The 17433-nt window shown below is 40.5% G+C and overlaps 1 long non-coding RNA gene across 6 annotated transcripts; it reads left to right on the forward strand.

Annotated features, from left to right (window-relative positions):
- The first annotated feature begins 9704 nt into the window (after window positions 1-9704).
- Window positions 9705-17323, forward strand: LOC140254110 (uncharacterized). 6 transcript variants are annotated; one of them, XR_011904062.1, is made up of 7 exons: window positions 9705-10389; window positions 11330-11616; window positions 12906-13043; window positions 13835-13997; window positions 14122-14216; window positions 14872-14978; window positions 16826-17323. It is a non-coding gene; the product is annotated as an uncharacterized lncRNA (long non-coding RNA). The 6 variants fall into 6 exon arrangements; XR_011904059.1 differs by having other exon boundaries at window positions 14388-14978; window positions 16826-17248; XR_011904063.1 differs by lacking the exon at window positions 14872-14978.
- The last annotated feature ends 110 nt before the right edge of the window (window positions 17324-17433 follow it).

Raw genomic sequence — 17433 nt, forward strand, 5'->3', positions numbered from 1 at the left:
CCTCCTCTTCTTTGCCCAGTGTCTTCAGTAGATGCTTTACCTACTGCTCCTTAAGGTCTGGTATAATGTCCCTGTTACAGATTCCCATGACAAAGCCAGACAAAGTCTAGTGTGATACATAAAGGGATAGGTTTATTCAATTAAGCAATTAATTCTTAGTTTCCCTTGTTCACAACACAATTTATAGTTTACAATGCTGTTTACATTCCAGGACACCTGAGAAAGCACCATTGAATTTCGATCTGACTAACAAACTGATCCCTTACCTATCATAGTCCCAGTCTACTCGAATTCAGGTGCTGTTTGTTATAGCCTTACTGTGGCATGTGAGCCTGCAGGCAAAGTTCCTACTTCATTCTGTTTCCCTAATGAAAGAAGCAGAGCTGGTTACTTAAGGGCTGAAAATGGACTGTGAGATTTCTTATGTTTTTTTGTGTGTGTGTCACTAGATTTCTGCTTAGTTGGTATGCTCCATAGCCAAGCAGGGCCTTTGGCCTCCTTTACAATTAGGTTGTGAACATGTAAAAGCAAGTAGACAGCAAACTGTTGTGATTAGTGTTAACTCGAACACTGCAGCATCTGACTTCTCAGCTCACAATGGTGTTGAGACAGTGTTTTTGAGTTTCACTGTCTTAAGGAATTTTATTCATTTTGTCTGTTTTCCTGGTACCATCTTAGTTTTTCTGTGATTGAGGCTCGACTCTCACATGGATTTTTGGGATCCAGGAATACACCAGGGTATTTCCTTGGTTCCCAATAGCTATAGAGAATGTAATGTCTTTTATGCTCCAATTGATGGACTGGATTAGGTGAGCCATAATTAGTGCATCTCTGGCAATAGGAGTAGGAAGACTTGATGTGTGGGTAGGGTGATCGGGGAAAATTCTCGAATATGTGCTTAAGTACCTAAATCCTTAATCAGGGTATCCTTGGCTAGAATTATTTTGAATTTAAACCTCCTTCAAAGTCCTGCACACCCTGCAGGGTTTTCACTCTACTTTTCATTGTCTCTTAGCTGAATGCCCCTCAGTGTATGTCCCAATTTGCAGCTCATTCCAGTACAGAGCATCTAGCTCCTCACTTTCTACTGTCCATCCCCCTTCTGCCTCAGCAACATAGTTGACAACCTATCCAACTTTGTGCTACAGCTCCTCCTTTCCCGGTGAGTAACTCCCAGAACCTCTCCTCCTGCACCTCTTCACTCCATGACAGACAAAATGCTTCTTGTGCTTGCCTCCTAGCCCTTTAAAAACTCCCCCAAACCCTTCTGCTCTCTAATGTACTCCACTCCTGCATTCAATCTTTTCTACTACATTCTAGTATATGCAGCTGGACAAACAGGAGGCCTTTCCTGCTGAGAATTTCAAGTTCCTCAGTGCAGGAATCTCAACGTATGTCCCTTTTCTCCTCCTTGTGCTTCAAGGCAGCAAAGCAGGTTAAGTCAGGCTAGGCGTTTACTAGCCCTTTGTGCGCTGTGAGAATGGATGACTCCAGGCAAGGTCTGGAAGAACACTAAGGCTAGCAATACTTCAGTGTGGTACTTTTTAAGTACATTGTTGCTACTCTTATTTCTCTTGCCAAGTAAGCTGTACAGGATTCAACTCAGCTTAAGAAGCAAATTCAGCCCTTATAGGGGCTTTTGAGCTGTTTGGCGTGTTTAGCCATGTGATTATTTGTGTGTTATTTGTGGTCACATGTTAACACCTCAGTTTGTGAGATGAAAAGTGTTTTCAAACCAAAGGGATTTGGATGCATTATTTCTGGTTTGGCACTTTTTTTGAATGCAGTCTTATGGAGTAATTGTTATTACCCCAGTGTTTCCTACATGTGTGTTTGAAAAGTTTGCTTACATAGATGTAAGTCTGTGGAAAACAGTAATGTTGACACATAGTGGCTTAGCAGGAGCTCACTCCACCACTGTAGAGTTGTGCAGCTTTTCTCTTTTCCTTCGGGACAGTCAGGAGCTACTGCAACCTGCAGTGAAAACTTCACCGGCCTTGGGCTTTCTCTAAGACATGGAGGTTGTAATGAAATAATTTTGGCTGAACTGTTTATTTGCTCTGTGTGGAAGAGGAGTGACAGCGCATTACCAAGCAGAGTACTGACAGCACTGAAACTGTTTTCCCCACTGAAGAATATGAGCAGGCGGTGAAGGACTACTGTAGTGCATTCTCTTCACAGATTACCAACAGGCAACTAGATGCCTTTCTAGAAGGGATCAGTCTTGCCAGGGTCAGGTCTATGGGTCACAAGTGAGTATGTTGATATTAAATACATGTTAAGTGAGGTCAGCATAAATGAATACCAACTTGGCACCTGAACCCACATCCGAGCTATTTCACTTGCTGTTTTTAAAATGCTGCTGGTAGTATAATTTTACAGTTTTACCCGAGGTTTGCATTTGTTAATTTCATCCTGAAAGCTTCACGTGCTTTTTTTTTTTCACGTGCTATCTTGTGCCAGTCAGTCGCCATCCTACTACTTCTGTTTCCAAGATGTCTCGGTACTCTTATGGTATTGATATGTTGATTCCCTTCAAAGCTTCTTCCATTCTGTCCCGGAGACCTTTGCTGAACAAAGAGCCTGGGGGGTGATTCCAGTCCTTATCGATATCTCTTCAGGCACATCCTTAGATACATCACTACTTGTATATTTGTTCAGTGTGTACTAGAAAACATTAAAACACATGTTGTTGCTAGTTTATATCTATATACTGTTAATTATTTTAACTTCTCCTCTTTAGATCCTTTATTACTCAGGCCCTATTTGTCCAGCTCCAAAAATTGGTAGTTTGATTTCAGACAGCTGGACAGACAGGAGCTGCAGCCTTTGTACCTATGACTTCTACCTAGGAACTACAAATTTCTTTACTTATATATTCTTACTTTGTTCTAAATGCAGAAACAACATTTGATTCCCACACTATGGCAGCTCCTGTTACGTCTATTCTGAGTGTTTGCCAGCTGTGACTGGGTCAAATCAGAAGTCTTGCTTAACCTCTTGATCTCTGAATTGTACTGTGCCAGGATGATACAGCTTTTTAGGTACTGCATTCTCTGCTGGAAAGAGTGACCAATTCGTGGAAGATAAACCTATTGAAGACCGTTAACTATAGAGAAACCACCTTTACCAGAACTGGAATCGCACATAGCTGAAGATGTAGGAGCCCTCTGGGGAGTGCCATTGTTTGCCTGATAAAAGGGTATGCTGTTCTGCAGGCATCTACCATCAGCTGCCGTTCAAATTGCTAGGATTTCATTTGCCTTTAAAGGAAAGCACATAACAGGGAAGAGGGTGAGCAGCCTAGTCATCGTCCCCTCGTTCAGTGGGTCTTGAGGGCAGAAAAGGCTAATTAGGAGTGTTCCCCTGTTGAATGCTTGTTCCATTAATTCTTGAGCACTATGTGGTTGGTGCGTGATTTTCATATTAACTTTAACTAATGGAGGGCAACCAGGTTTTGTGTAATGCCAAATTGTAATAAAATATTTTATATGTAAAATATATATATAATAAAAAATAAAAACACAACTAGTGATAGCACTGTAGGTCTCTGTACATGCCCATCATAGAATTCATGGTGCGTTTTCTGGTTCTTCATTGATATTTCCTGGTAGATGTATGATGCTGGTTTGGTGGCGATTTCTTAATGTGTTGCCATATTGTTGTAGAGAATTGTACTTCAAAGGAGCTGTGATCTACAAATAACCTCTTCTCAAAGAAGTGTTCATTGTTTTCTTTGTACTTTGTAATGTGAACCCAGAGTCCAGTAATTTTCACCATTTATTAAAGAAAAAATACACCAGAATGGCCTTTATTCTTCCTGCAGTCTCACACTTCCAGCTGTCCCCAGCTGTAAACTGGAGCCTGATGAGCTCTTAGTTGCCTGGTGTGCAATGTGAGAGAAATCAAACTTTCTCTGCTAACTTTCCTCTGCTTATGTTACATTGTTGCAGCTCCATCTTCCCACACCTTTAATTTTCTGTCTGCTGCTTGAATTTTAGTTTGTTATTAGTAGTGTTGAACTGCTATCTAGCTGCATCAACATAGAGTTTTCCTAAATGAGCATGAATTGCTTTGTTTGCCTGATGCTTATGCTGCAATGAGAATGCCCCGATGCTTACATGTTATCTTAGAAAACAGTTAGGAGAGGATGAAAAAGATTTGTCCAAATGCTATTAGAAGGTGATGGGGCTTTCTTATTTCTTAAGTTAGGGTCTGAAGATGATGTGTTTTTATCTCCATTGTGTTTCTCTTATCTTTTTAGCCATGGTTAAAATAACTTCTAGTGTTATTGCCTCAACTTATCACACACTGCGCAATATTGACTGGAGATGGATTTGAGTGCTGATGTACAGTGAGCTTGTAACTTGAATTGAGCATTACAGCGATGTTTGCCATGTATTTGGCCTAAGTTTTAACTTGTCATTTCTTGTAGGTGTGGATGTCTTTTAGCCTCTCTGGAATACTCAAAATACTGAAATCAAGAACTACAAGTATGTAAGGTTAATACATCAGAGTACAAGGCTGTCTATATGAATTCCGAAAGTTTAGCCAACCCAGTATCCAGTGTGTAACAGCAGCCTGCAGGAAATGCTTAGGAAGCATCGAACAAGATGCACTTACGGTGTACATTTCACTGGGTATCCTTCTGTCCTTCAGAAAGCTGCAGCTGAGTGCCTGCCTCAACCACAGGTAGCTCTGTGTTTAGCAGCCTTTGTGTATAGATGATAGGTTTTTTCAACATCTGTAAGACAAACTGGACACAAAATCCTGTGGCAACGTATTCACTAAGTGTTTGAAGATATGAAGATGCATTTCTTAAGTTCACTTTGTGTTTTCTATCTAATGTCTCTGTGGAGAACATCGCTTAGTTCTTTAATAGGAAAAAAAGCTATGAATTATTCCCTTGTCTGTATAGCAACCAGAATTACTCATTGTCATGGTAGAAGAGCCAAGAGAAAATAAAGCTTGCTCACTGAGTGTTGCTTGTGTGTTGGATAGTGTGATTACACATATCTGGGACTTAGTCCTGCCTATGAGAGGCATTTCTGTTTCTAGGTAATGTTTACAAATGGAACAGATGTTTTTACTGTGGTGGTCTATTTCAGGGGGAGAAATTCAATGAAAATAAATACTTCAAAAAACTAAAATTGAGCTTTATTTGGGAGACCTAAATTAGTATTCTAATCACCTTCCTCTTCCAGAGCAAAATAATATGATTCAGATTAAGCAGTAGAGTATGATTTTTATATATTGAAGCTAGTATCAGCATGTAAAACCTACCTTAAATCTGAATTTATTAGATTTTTACTGTGTGATTTATAATTGTTTTGCTTTACGCTCCAGTCCTTGCAATCTCCTGTGTTACATTTATATAGTTGTCAGAAGGTTTTCTGATAGTTCCTGCGTAGCTCACTGGTGGAAATTAAAACTTTATTAAGAACAATGTCCATGCTTCATTCGACTTTAAGAAATATTGAGAGCTCTGTGTGTTGTTAAGATTTGTCTGCTCTGGAACCAATGGCAAAACGTCTGCCAAGAGGCGCTCAGTTTAATAGCAGCGCAGAGCTAAGTAGGTCCTGCATCAAGCTACTAATGTTCAGTCAGTGTTATGAGGATGTCAGCATGGGCATGTGTATGGAATATTAATTCCCCAGTCATTCATTTGTTGTATGCATGCGAAGACACCGTATAGGAAGTGAATGGTTGTTTTGTATGCTCAGATTTTTTTTTTAAACAACTTCCTTTTTTCTGCATTGCAAATATCTATAAAATTGAAGCTTTCTTAAAGGTGTATTAGAGTGATGAAATAACTATAAAAGAAGATGACAGGATTTGAAATTCCAGATTCCTCCCATGACTTTATTGGAAGTACGTTAAGTGAATTGATGGCTTGTTCTTAAAAAATAAAATTGTTCTTGTTCATAGCTACTTAAATCTGCAAATTGATGGTATCTTTTTCAAATATTTTCTGTTGCAACATTTACATTCACGCTACTCTACATGTGAACTGTGAAAACAGGACTGCCCTGAAAGTAATGGCTTCCTCCCAGGGTGTGTTTAATGTTTCTGAGGTCAAACAGATCCTTTTTGATTTTGCAGTAGCAGCTATGTATCCAGTATTTTGCACTGTATTTCTGTATGTCTCTTGTAATAAAGCCTTCATGAGGTGGAATACTCTATGCTCATATTCAGTCAATTTCAGCTTAAAGAAAATCTGTCTATGCAAACTCCAATACGGGGCTGATTCACAACAGTCTGCTTTTAACAACCTGAATAATGCTATGATTCTTACTGTTCAGGTATTACTGCTAAAGCTTAGAAGGTTTTTCTGCACTGTAGTCCTTATCAACCAATTTGTGTCATTACATATTAGTAAACTGGTTGAGAACTGTTATGTTGTGGGGACCCGTCAGCAGCACGCACCACCACTTGCCCAGGTAGAGCAGACATCCCCGCTAGTCAAATGTGTAAGACTGAGTCATGCTGGGCCCTGTAGCACTTGCCTTTACCAAAGTAATTTTGGATGCAGCAGTGATAGTTATGGGCCTACTGGATTATGAAATGAGCGGGGTTTTAGTTTGAAAACTTGATGGAGTTTATTTTCATTATAGATAATTTGCTCATTCTATGTTTTGTGCTGCTCATTGCTTTTGAAATTCATCTTGGATTACAAGTACTTTATCTCTGTATGCTCTCGGGTCAACGCGCATGTGATGTTCAATGCATGCCTTCTGTATTTTGAGTATATTCAGTATGCTGAACATATCTTCACAGCAGCTTTTATCTTAAGAATCATTTCTATCTTCCTAGAGAGGAATGTCCTCAAAGCAGTAATGTTAAGAGACTATTTGTTTTGTACAGCTGGTTTACAATTGGGTAGTCTGCCAAAGAATTCTCAGTAAGTTTGTGTTGTTATTTTGTGATGTAGGAATTTATAGCTCTGCCCTGCTTTGCTCTTGAAATGCAACTGATGATTTATGGCTGTGGTGATGCATGGAGGTGCAGTAATATTTCATTCAATTGCAAAGATTAAATGCCAAAGATAAATCACTTTATTAAGTTTCTTTACACTTATTTAATTAATAATAAAAAATCAATGTGACCTTTTTTTAATGTTGTGTTTGCAGATGCTGGTAACTGTATTACAAGTTACGCGATCGCTGACGGTTACATGTGGCACAATGAACATCCTTAGGAGCTGCTTGAAGTTCCCTTGCATAGTGAAATCCTGAAGTAGTTTTCTTGCTGGAGAGGAAAGAGCAGGTAGAATACAAGAAGGTTGAAGTGATATTTATGATATTTATAGTACTTATTAGGTGAAATAAGTTGTCATTTAATTCCACAATTCTGCATTTACACAACAACGTCACCCAAGAAAATAGATACAGAGTAAGTGTTCTATGTACAAAATGGTTATGTTGTTTCATACCATAATTAGTTTACCATTTATTTGAAGCCACAGAAGTTGCTTGAACCATGCTTGAAAGTTTTTCCCATTTGAGGTAGCGGATTTAGCTGTAGAGAATTAGTTTTCATTCATCAGCTTCCAATCAAACATCTACACAATAAAAGCTGCAGAAAGTCGCAAATGACATAGTTTAGTGCAACAGAGCTACTTCCACAAGCCAGTAGGACTGGCTGAATTAGAGCCTACCGCGATTGCAGCTCCTGCAAGAAGTGGCATCTCAGATGTTTCTGGAGTGAGAGGTAAGATCTGTTCAGTTACTTTTTAAGAGAAAGGTGCTTGTAGAACAGTTTATTATCAAAGTGAGAATTGGCTTGATGGTTTGATTGCACCCGTGTTAGTATTTCGCTGTAGAATCAGTGCAGTGTAATGCAATACCAAAAGGCTTTACAGAAATCAAGGACATGTATAGCAGTGTTCAAAAGGTTGTGACCTGTGGTACTGGGCAGATATATCTACACTGATAAGATGGATCTACAGCTGTTTCATGGGAATGTGAACTGGGATCTGGTATCTACAGAATACTAGATGACAGTGATGTGCAACATCTGGATGCCCAATGAAAATCGTGGCATGCCCTTTGCAGAGAGCATCTCTGTGGTAAGTAGGCAATGAATCCTGCTAGAATATGTCCAAACAGATCTTTGAGAGAGGATACAGCTTAAGAAAGCAACATATTTTAAAAGTTTCATGGGTAGGAGTTAGGCTAATCAATGTGACAGCCTAAGATCTGATCAGTCTTGAATACTGTGTATTCATAAAGACAGGAAATAGATGTTGTTGGGTAACCAGTTGCTGCCAACAAGATGCATTTTGAGAACAGAATAATCTGCATGTCTTCTAACTAAATTAAGAGTACTTAGATAATAAAATAAACTTTTCATTCATGCTGTTTTTGAACACATTTCTCTGTATATGAATTCACCGGTCCCTGTAAGTATGCCTGGAAGTATTCTGTCTGCAGATCTAGGTAATGCCTAAATTTACTGTGCGCTGCTGTAGCTTAAATAGACATGTTTTTCTTCTTCTTTGCTGATTTTATGGACCATGCTTTGAACCAGAATAGTGCACCTGCATGTATTTAATCAACAGCATGTGTTTAACAGCAAGTTCTATGGACAATCATAGTGTCAGTTTGCACAGTCCAGTTTGCACAGTCCAGTTTGCACAGTCCAGTTTGCACAGTCCAGTTTGCACAGTCCAGTTTGCACAGTCCAGTTTGCACAGTCCAGTTTGCACAGTCCAGTTTGCACAGTCCAGTTTGCACAGTCCAGTTTGCACAGTCCAGTTTGCACAGTCCAGTTTGCACAGTCCAGTTTGCACAGTCCAGTTTGCACAGTCCAGTTTGCACAGTCCAGTTTGCACAGTCCAGTTTGCACAGTCCAGTTTGCACAGTCCAGTTTGCACAGTCCAGTTTGCACAGTCCAGTTTGCACAGTCCAGTTTGCACAGTCCAGTTTGCACAGTCCAGTTTGCACAGTCCAGTTTGCACAGTCCAGTTTGCACAGTCCAGTTTGCACAGTCCAGTTTGCACAGTCCAGTTTGCACAGTCCAGTTTGCACAGTCCAGTTTGCACAGTCCAGTTTGCACAGTCCAGTTTGCACAGTCCAGTTTGCACAGTCCAGTTTGCACAGTCCAGTTTGCACAGTCCAGTTTGCACAGTCCAGTTTGCACAGTCCAGTTTGCACAGTCCAGTTTGCACAGTCCAGTTTGCACAGTCCAGTTTGCACAGTCCAGTTTGCACAGTCCAGTTTGCACAGTCCAGTTTGCACAGTCCAGTTTGCACAGTCCAGTTTGCACAGTCCAGTTTGCACAGTCCAGTTTGCACAGTCCAGTTTGCACAGCCCAGTTTGCACAGCCCAGTTTGCACAGTCCCTGTATTTTGCTATGTGTTTTAATAAAAAACATCTCTATATATATGTTCATTTTATGTGGGTTTCACATATTGCTAGTTGGTTTTTATATCCTCTTGGGAGAACTTACATAGGTTGATTGAAAAACTCACATTTTGCAGTTTGCAGACAAGAAGTCAGGATGGCGACGGTAACTGGGCATAAAGGATACTGATGTATCAACACAAGATTGTTTCCAAAGCTTTTTACTGTAACAATCAATAGAGTTTATCTCGTTGCTACAATTAAAGCGAATGTATCCAATGGCAGAATGGAAGGCGTTCGGCTTTCCGTTACCTGGCTGCTGAGAGTCGTTCCTGCCACTGGGGGGCGGGAGAGAGGCCGAGCTCTGTGGCTCCAGGGGTGTCGTCCACCCGCCTGTAATCAGATCGTGGGTGCGTGAGCGTTTGTGCTCTGCTGGCAGCCTGCGTGGGGTGACCGCTCCGTTAGCGGGGTGCGTTTCTGGGTGCCCCGGACTGGTGAGAGAAGGAGCCTCCCTCGGCCGTAGGAACGGGGGCTGCCCTGTACGCCAGGGAGGAGTTGCCCCGGGGTCCCAAGCCCTTTGCAACTGAGGCGGTGGCTGGGGGTCCCCTGTAAGCAGGGAAGCTGTCTTTTGGCCGCTGCTTTTTGTGTGTCCGGCACCATTTGCCCGGTCTGCCCGCCTCTGCGATCCCCCGCAGCACCGGCTGGAAGTCCGCAGTGAGTCAGTGAGGTGAGAAAAGTTGCTCAAAGCGGGTTTTGCCGGGGTGAATTGGGTTGGGGGGGCAATGCGGGGAGGAATGCAAGGCCTTCCTTGGCTGGGTGGTTGCGTGACCCGTTCGTTTGTCGACGTCGGTTTTCCCTTTTTTTTCTGTTGTTGGGGCTTGCCGCTCCGCGGGTCTGACGGTGTCGCCGCTGATGGTTCGGGAGCTGCTGCGGAAGAAAGAAGAAGCGGCGCGGAAGACCTGGCCGGCAGGAGCGAGTACGAAGCAGCTGCTGTCGATTATCGATCTCCTTGACTTACCTTTTGTCCTTGGAAGCCTCGGTTCAAGTAAGCGTTCTGCTCTTTTTAGCTCCTTATTGCCACCATATAACTTTGAGAATAGAATTTATTTTCATGTTTTCTTTCGGCGATGTTTGCTTTTAATCTCTGGCATGCACTGAGTTTTAGTTTTAAATGATGTTTCTGGTTCTTTGAAACGTCTTTCCTACTGTTTGAATTGTCAGCTACCCATTAGTTTCCTTTCTGCGCCCATAAGGAAAATCCTTTTATTGGAGCTGTGGGTTATACTGGCCTGTTTTTCGGTTCATAGTCGTGACTGATATGGCACAGCTCTTCCCTTAATCTCGCCCACGTCCTCTGTCAGGCAGGGTCTGCTTTAGATTGTCAGTGAAGTACGTTGCCTCATTTCCAGGAACACTTTTGCTGAGCTTTTCTTCCGTTGCAGTTTGTCAGCGCTGTCTGCCAAAGTTAGATATTTATTTGGATTTATGGGATGAATTGGGTAATCAGGGGTAATTGTATTTGCCTGGTTCCCCATCTACTGTTTGTGTCCTTTTCTCTTCTGGTGCTTTATTCTTCCTTTCTTCGAATGTGATTTTATTGGACTTTATGCATTAACATGGCCCTGATCAGTGGGCCTGTGTGGTTGCGTGACTGTTTCAGAAATGAGTCCCGTTGTCTGATTCAGTTCTCCCTGGGGTGTCGAGTCACCGGAAGGCTTGCTTTGTAGGGCCCGGGACAGTATTTTGGGCAGTAGCCACGTGCACGGGGTCTGTTTCCAGCGATCCAGTGGTTGTAAGTGTGTGGTGTTTAGGTGGCCAATGGCTATAATCTTTTCACACATCTCATAGCTTATTTAATGCTAGGAGTTGGACTATTTCTTTCTCCTCCCATTTTTGTGTGACATTGCTCCTCCTTTGTCTTATCTTACAAGCTCTCCTTGTTAAACGTTCAGGCTTTTTAAGGCGTTTTTTTGTTTTGCTTATAGGTGACAACAGTTACAGGCACTGGTTGTTTGGTTGAACTGTGAGACTTACAGTGACTGTAGTGACTGCAAGGCTAGTTGTGAGCTTCGTGGCAACATTTGCGCCCTTTAGGAGGGTTGCAGTACCCACAGGTCCATCACATGGCTTGAAGCAACCGCGAGGCCTGTCATAGGGAGCGGAGCAGCTGCAGGACTTGTCGCAAGGCTTGGAGCAGCAACAGGGCTTGTCACAGGAGCCGGAGCAACCACAGGGCTGTAAATGCTGCAACCTGGCTGTTCTTCAACGTTGGGTAATCCTGCTTTGTTTTCAGTTTTTGGAACTGCAATTAAATTCACAGCTGCAGAAATCTAGATAGCAGTAGTCAGTGCTTGTGTCTGTTGCCTAATGTACTCAATATTTTTAGAAAGAAGGAAAAAAAAAAAAAAAAAAAAAAAAAAAAAAGGTTGCCAAATACATAAAAAAAGAAATCAAGTTCCAAACTAGGGATGTCAGATGGGCCCTAGTTAGTTTCCATTTATCTCATGTATTTATGGAACAGATACATCTTCTAAATGAAGCTTATTAAGCAGTCTTTCAGTGTTGTTGTACTTGACACGTATCCTCTCAAACGCTTTATAGACAGTGCTTGTCAAAAGTCAGAAAGAACTTTCTCTTACATCCTCCTGTCCCTCTGATAAAAGATCAGGGAAGGGGGAAAAAAATCTGCAGTTCCTTGTGTGTCTGAGGTATGTTGCACCGGGAGTTGGGAAGGCAAAGTCCTTGCTGATGTCCTCCTGTATATGTTTAGAAAGCTATAATGGATCATTAAATTAGAGCTAGTGATAGGTTTTTAATTCCAGGTGGGAATGGTTTTGTTCATTTAATCGGATGTTATGCATATCAGAGATCAGGGATCTCTGGTATTTTTGGGGGAATCTTAATAATTGCCTCAGCACTGAGGCTTCTCTTCAGCATGTAGCAGTATGGGCTTTCTGTTTTTCCTTTTTTTGTTTTGTTTTGTTTTGTTTGTTTTTTAGTTTTAAAGTATTGGGTTTTCTATTTGTTCAGCACATAGACAAGATTAATGTTGTCATTTTTCTGTTCATGTGGAAATTATGACCTGGAAGTGACCAAAACCTCACGCAGATGACAAATTCCCTGCAGTTATAAAGTAACCACATGAATTGATTTGGTGTTGTGATTGGATTCAGTCATTATCTATCTCCATCTGCTTTAGTATTTTTAATCCTTTTAAGCTCCTGGCCTAGGTTATTCCATGCAAAAAAATATATATGTATATTCCAAAAACCTGACAGGTTTATGCTGATAACCACTTTGTTTTACTGTTGTTCTCAGTTAGTTCCATCAGATGTACTCTTCTGCAGTTCTGAACTTTTGAACTGAAATGCTAAAACTAAGCATAAGGTGTAGAGCAGTTTGAAAAGCTGTGAACTTCTCTAAGACCTCTTAGATGCCATCTGTTAAAGGGCAGTTATTCTGCCTGGTTATTCTTACTGTTTCTTATCATTTAGGAATCTATTTCTAGTTTTGCTATGACCAAGTCTGCTTATCTTATCCATCCTATGTGTTTTCACGCAGGAAAGTCCGCGGTAGTTCTTGAAACAGCAGCTTTTGAAAGGTTTTGCCTGCTCCACCCAGTGTTCCAAAACACAGTTTTCTGAGTAGTAAAAGTCACCGTTCATTCCTCCATAGCAATGAATCCATCTCAGTCCTGAGGTATGTCTATTTCAGCACGTAAGTTAATTTTTATTAACACGGGATCTAAAACAGAGTATTAGTCTGGTAAGGAACTGCCATTATATTCTATGTACGTATGCATAGTCTGTAAAGCATTATATTCTAGTATGTGAAGTCCACTGTTTTTCTATCCTTAGCAATTTTCTTTCCTCTTGTGCTTTTTCTGCTTTTATAAGCAGGGTACTATTTTTCTGGAGACATTGACAGCGGGCGTTATTCAGCGCTCATGGAGAGCCTTCAGTTAACAGGCTTTAGCAGGGGGGTTGGAGCTTGACATTCCTCGAGGTCCCATCCAACCCAAACTATCCTATGATTCAGTGTTATTATCTTATTATCAGATCATACTTTTCCTCACTGTCTTTTGGAGTTATTTATTTACATGTCAAACGATGTTTCCAATACAGACAGTCACAGTGAAATGACTCAGTGATGAATGTGTGGTACAGCTATATTTTAAGGAAATAGATTTGTTTACCTTATGAAGTACTAAAGTCTTGAATTTAGTAGTCAAATAATTATATTTGAACATGATACAGCAGACGATTTTGCAGCCTGATTTGCGATCTCTTCCAAGGAAAAAGCACATACTGGGAAGCGAGGGTTGTGAATTCAGCTTGTTTCAGAATAACCTGTTTTTTCAGCATTGCTAACTAGCCTTTTATATTGTTTACCAATCATCAGAAATCCACTTAACACAAGATTATTTCTGGCTCCTTAATGTCCTTCTGGTTTTTTTGTTTTGTTTTTGTTTTGTTTTTTTGTTTTTTCAGCTCTCTTATCATGATGCAGTGGAAGTGTTTGCTAAATCAGCTGTTTCGAGCGCATTTACCCTTTCCTTTCCCTTCACGTCAAACTCACGATGTCACTCAGATGTCCAAATACTTCACTCTAGACCGTGATTTTCAAGGAGGAAGACACTTGCCAAAGACTGTGGTAGTACTCACCCCTATGCTTTAGTGTTTTAATAGTGCATTCCTATTTAATCTTAATACATTCAATCAGTAACTCTTCTTTTCTCATCATTTCAGTAGTTTTTTTCTTCTCCTTTTTCCTATAGGATATATTTTTTCCCACTTGGTGAGTTGATGCCAGCAGAAACATTGTTGGAATTCAAACAGGAGAGATTGTTTGGCTAAAATCTATCAGTACATTGTAAGTAATCCTGCATCACAAATACATTTGATTATGGTTAGAAGAAATAGCAGCAAAGTAGTTGAGTTTTATTAGTGTTGAAAAATGTGTACACTTGTCTATTCTCGGTGCTATTTCAGAGAGAATTCTTTCTTTAATGACAGTTTATTTTTCTGTGCTTTCACCCATAAGCCAGCTTCTCTGATATTTGAGGTGCGATCATGCATGATTGTGATGGATGTAAAAACACGGTATGGTCGATGTCAGAAGATATTTCCAGAGGAGACCTGCTCGAGCACGGCCCCCTATATGAAGCCCCCAGGGTCACGTCCGGGCTGCTTTTGAAGATCTCCTTGGTAGGGTACTGCACAGCCTGTGACAGTGTTCTGACACCCACGCATTAAAGAAGAGTTTCCTGATGTTCGGAGGAAACCGCCTACATTGCAGCTCGTGCCCTTTGCCTCTTGTCCTGTCGTCAGACACCACTGGAAAGAGTCTAACTCTGTCATCTTTATTTCCTCTCTTTTTATTTGATCCCAGTAATAAGTTGTGTGTTTGGTATGTGCTATTAGTGTTACTTCTCTGCGTGACTAGTTAGAGGGACATGCTTATGAGAATTCTTAATTTCACTCTCCATTCCTTTTTTCTTTTTATCTTTGACTGAATTGGAATATAGAGGCAATCACTTGGAAGCAGAGCCGCAGTGAAATCACATGGATAAATTTGACTGATTCTGCTTTCTGAAGTTGTTTTCACGTACTGTAACTTAAGAGCTCTGAAGAGGTAACTGTGCTTAATCTTAGGGGCTGCTTTATGCTCGCTAGGGTTTACGTGACTGATACGCAGCGCTGGCAGACGAGCAGGGTGGTACAAGGAATCCGAAAAGGAGGAGAAGCCGATGGTTTGCACCCTTCTCAGGACAGGATGAGGTGGTGTGTTTGCGAATTCAGGCTGCTAGTTAAACTCCAGGAAAAACCAAGCTACAGATGAGGAACAACATGAAGGTGACGACAGGCTTGCTGGGTTAGGTTTGTCTCAGGGCTGTGCACCTACCCGGGCTCCTTCCCTCTTTATTTTTATGGACAGAATTGAAAGTCTGCACACGGATGAATTCTTTTCTTTGGAAATGATCTGCTTTCCCTCCGCTTTTAATCTGTTTGAGCAAGTTTCTTCTTTTAAGAGGTAGAGAAGGCATTCCGTGAGTCTGCATCAAAAAGGCAAAGTTAAAAGGCAGACTCCTCCTGAGGAGAAGCCTGACAGCGCTTCACTCACGTAGGTGGGAATCCTATTATTGAAGACTGAAAAATGCGAATGGGCCTCGGAGAACTGAACTGAGCAAACACAGCGTTTTATAAAGAGAGAGAAGGGAAAAGCTGAGAAGCCCTAAGCCCATATTAAATTTGCCAAACGAACTGCAGGACAGACTACAATGCAGTATAAATACCAAGTACAGTTTTCCTAGTGTCACGCATTCTGGTTGTTTTTTGTGTATTTCTGATGTTACAGTTTATGGATAAATAAAATAATTTGTACAGCAATAAAATGAAAGAGTATTTCTGACTAAAACTGGATTATAACTCTGTCAGATTTTCCCCGCTTAGCACATCACTGCCAGACACAGTGCTCTATGCGTATCACCATTTGCTTTTGAGTGCTAATGTACATATGTGACTTTAAATCTCATTTTTACTTGTGTTCACTTGAGGGATTTGAACAAAGGACCTGAATTAAAAGCAGATCTGTAACACAAGAGATTATTTGCAGAATAATGCAGAATTCTGAACAGCTCTCTGTGTAACACAAGACATCCCTTACTGTTTTTTTATTCATCTTTCAAACCCTCAGTTTCATGGGGTTTCATTGCATTATTTGTCTGCTTTCTCAGCATCAAGTAATAAACACTAAGCTGTTTAAAGCTGCTTTTACTGAAAGTTTTGCTTTCTTAAGTCAAGAAGATTTTGTCTGGCAGCTTTTATTCACAAATAAATGGCTCTTTTTTTTTTTTTTTTTTTTTTTTTTAATCCTTAAACTTTTTGTTTTGGTCATGTGATATCCCTGTCTGCTATTTGTGGTGACTCAGCACATGTCATTTTCATCACGCTCAAAGTGCAATCTGTCACTGGAAAATGGGCTCTCAGTTTGTGCGGCTGGCAAAAAAGGTGGCCTAAAAAGGCCTCGCAACCCTTTGAGAATGTTACAATAGGTGTTCCACAAAGAGATTTGCTTTTTGTTCTGTGCTCCAGCGTGTCCAATTATTATAATGGAAAGAGACTTCCTTAAGCATGCTGAGGAAAGCATACTCATCTCTAGTAACAGCTTCACAAGCCACAGCTTGAAATGTTTGTTTGTTTGTTTGTTTCCATTTGAGACTGCATAATAATATGTATAACTGCATAATATAATACACCTTTTTTTTTTTCTTTTCCTTTCTTTTCCTTTCTTTTCTTTCCTTTTCTTTTCTTTTCTTTTCTTTTCTTTTCTTTTCTTTTCTTTTCTTTTCTTTTCTTTTCTTTTCTTTTCTTTTCTTTTCTTTTCTTTTCTTTTCTTTTCTTTTCTTTTCTTTTCTTTTCTTTTCTTTTCTTTTCTTTATTTCTTTTTTCTTTTTTTCTTTTTTTTTCTCTTTTTCCCAGTGTGTTACAAGGTTCATTTTCTCTATCAGATGATCACAAATGACAACTGACATCCTTTGGTATTTATGGAAAAAGAAGGAATATAAATGAAAGTGTGAAGAAGGGCTGTACGGTCCCATCGTTCCTATGTGCGCTATGGGTAAATGAGCTGAGTATCCAAACAACCTGACAGAAGGGCTTTGGCAACTGGAAGTCAAACGTTTCATTCTCAGTGCTTGAACTGATTTTACATCTGCAACGTCAACCAAAAATCAGAGCTCACCGGTGGTTCTCGAGAGTCTTTTTTATGTGGTTTTGAGTGAAACTCTTAAGGAAGTTCCTGGCCTTCGCTTGCGTACCAGATAATTAATATATTGAAGTCTTGTTTCCTGATTTCTTCCTGTACATCTGCTACAAAATGACTATACATAGAGATGTAAGGACATATTAAAATTGGAACTCTGATTCCACTATGATTTTTCACTTAGAATATTTTGAAATAAAGGTATCTTAGTCCTCATTTCCTTGGTAATGAAAGTGTAATGTGTTGCCAGTCTTCTCGGAGGTACTTCCAGCAGAAAAAGGCATCTGGAAATTAGAAAAGCATATCAGATAACAGCGGTTGTTGT

The sequence above is a fragment of the Excalfactoria chinensis genome, chromosome 6, assembly GCF_039878825.1.
Source record: "Excalfactoria chinensis isolate bCotChi1 chromosome 6, bCotChi1.hap2, whole genome shotgun sequence".
Classification (NCBI taxonomy): Eukaryota; Metazoa; Chordata; class Aves; order Galliformes; family Phasianidae; genus Excalfactoria; species Excalfactoria chinensis.